The sequence below is a fragment of the Oncorhynchus clarkii genome, chromosome 17 (assembly GCF_045791955.1).
Source record: "Oncorhynchus clarkii lewisi isolate Uvic-CL-2024 chromosome 17, UVic_Ocla_1.0, whole genome shotgun sequence".
Classification (NCBI taxonomy): Eukaryota; Metazoa; Chordata; class Actinopteri; order Salmoniformes; family Salmonidae; genus Oncorhynchus; species Oncorhynchus clarkii.
In genome coordinates this window covers 8,419,462-8,421,961 of record NC_092163.1, presented here as the reverse complement: position 1 = coordinate 8,421,961, position 2,500 = coordinate 8,419,462, and positions in this window count along the sequence as shown.

The following is a 2,500-nucleotide window of genomic DNA, read 5'->3' as shown; positions in this document are numbered from 1 at the left end:
CCCTTCTCTCTCTTTCTCCCTCTCTCTATCCTCTATCCCTCCCCTTCTCTCTCTATCCTCTATCCCTCCCCTTCTCTCTCTATCCTCTATCCCTCCCCTTCTCTCTCGTTCTCCCTCTCTCTATCCTCTATCCCTCCCCTTCTCTCTCTATCCTCTATCCCTCCCCTTCTCTCCCTATCCTCTATCCCTCCCCTTCTCTCTCTGTCTCCCTCTCTCTATCCTCTATCCCTACCCTTCTCACTCTATTCTCCATCCCCTTCTCTCTCTATCCTCTATCCCTCCCCTTCTCTCTCTATCCTCTGTCCCTCCCCTTCTCTCTCTATCCTCTATCCCTCCTCTTCTCTCTCTATCCTCTATCCCTCCCCTTCTCTCTCTGTCCTCTATCCCTCCCCTTCTCTCTCTATCCTCTATCCCTCCCCCTTCTCTCTCTATCCTCTATCCCTCCCCTTCTCTCTCTTTCTCCCTCTCTATATCCTCTATCCCTCCATCTCTCTCTCTCTGTCTCTCTCTCACTGTCTCCCCCTCTCTCTCTATCCCTCCCTCTCTCTCTCTTTGTCTACCTCCCTCACTTCCTCCCTCTCACTCCTCTCTAAACTCTCTCTCCCTCCCCCCTCTCTCTCTCTCTGTCTTTCTCTCTGTCTCCCTCCCTCTATTCCTTCCTCTCCCTCCTCCTCTCTCTATCCCTCAATTATTTTCTCTCCATCACTCTACTCCTCTCCCTCCTTCCTCTGCTCTCTTCTCCTCTCATGCTCAGCATTCTAAAATGACAGACTGAGATTTGTTCAAATCCACACAAAGAGCAGGTGGAAAATTATATGACAATATGAGCATGTGTGAGCGTGTATGTGTGTGAGTGTGTATGAGCATGTGTGAGAGTGTATGTGTGTGAGCGTGTATGAGCGTGAGCGTGTGTGAGCATGTGTGAGCGTGTGTGTGTCTGTGTGTGTATGTGTGTGTGTGTGTGTGTGTGTGTGTGTGTGGTTGGGAGAAGGAACAGTCGACAGCAACAGAGCAAACCTTTGTTCTCTTATTAGGTCCTACATTGCATCTAGCTGTGATGTCATTTTGGAGGGAAAGCTCTACCAACCAGGAGACAGGAGGAGTGTACAGGGTGGGGAGGGGAGAGAGAAAGAGAGAGAGGGAGAGGGAGAGAGAGTGATGGAGAGAGAAGAATAGAGAGAGGGAGGGAGTAAGAGAGAGTGTGTGTATGTGTGTTTGTCTGTGTGTGTCAGGAAGGTGTTTCAGAGCATGGTCACTCTCCCATTAAGGGGTTCCAATCACAGATAGGTCCACATGAGTGTTGTGTGTGTGTGTGTGTGTGTGTGTGTGTGTGTGTGAGTTTGTGACCTTTCCAGTCCATGCACAGCTCCATGAGTCCTCCCATATCCCAGGATTCCCCTGTGGTTTAGTCGTCCGTAGTGCGCCTAGTCACCCTCACTTACACAACACACACACGCACAAACACACATACACACGCTGACACACTTACACAATATCAGTCGCTCCACAGCAACATGCTGAGGGAGAGATGGAGAGAAGAGGGGGGAGCGAGGGGGGAGTAGAAGGGGGAGGCCATTTGGTGGAGAGAAAGATTGGAGAGGACAGAGGTGTGAGAGATGGAGAGAGTAAAAAGAGAGGAGGGGGAAAAGACGAGGAGAGTCAGAGAACAGGGGGAGGGAGAGATGGATGTGGAGGAGTGGAGAGAGAGAACAGGGGAGGGAGAGATGGATGTGGAGGAGTGGAGAGAGAGAACAGGGGGAGGGAGAGATGGATGTGGAGGAGTGGAGAGAGAGAACAGGGGGAGGGAGAGATGGATGTGGAGGAGTGGAGAAAGAGAACAGTGGGGGAGATGGATGTGGAGGAGTGGAGAGAGAGAACAGGGGGGGAGAGATGGATGTGGAGGAGTGGAGAGAGAGAACAGGGGGAGGGAGAGATGGATGTGGAGGAGTGGAGAGAGAGAACAGGGGGAGGGAGAGATGGATGTGGAGAGAGAGAACAGGGGAGGGAGAGATGGATGTGGAGGAGTGGAGAAAGAGAACAGGGGGGGTAGATGGATGTGGAGGAGGGACACTGTATGACAGACTGCAGAGAGAAAGACTAAACGAGTGAAAGAGAGAGCTAGAAAGGAGAGAGCTCAGGCACGTCAGTTGCCCTCGCTTCTCCTTCCTCGTCCTCACCCTCCCCTCCCTCCTCCTCACCCTCCCCTCCCTCCTCCTCACCCTACCCTCCCTCCCTTCTCCTTTCCCCTCTGCAGTGTAGCTGACATTCAGTGTAACAAGCTCCTCAGATACACACACCGCCGCCACCAGCCTCCCCACTGACAGCTCATCTGCTCCAGAACATTGAGAGCTGTGTGTGGGTGTGTGTGGGTGTGTGTGTGTGTGTGTGTGTGAGTGAGTCCAGGCAGCGGTGAAAAACAGCCTCTATATCTTTAAAAGAAAAAAAAGGGCCACATCACATGGTTGTTATTCTCCCAGGTCACTCTGGCTGCCTCCCAACC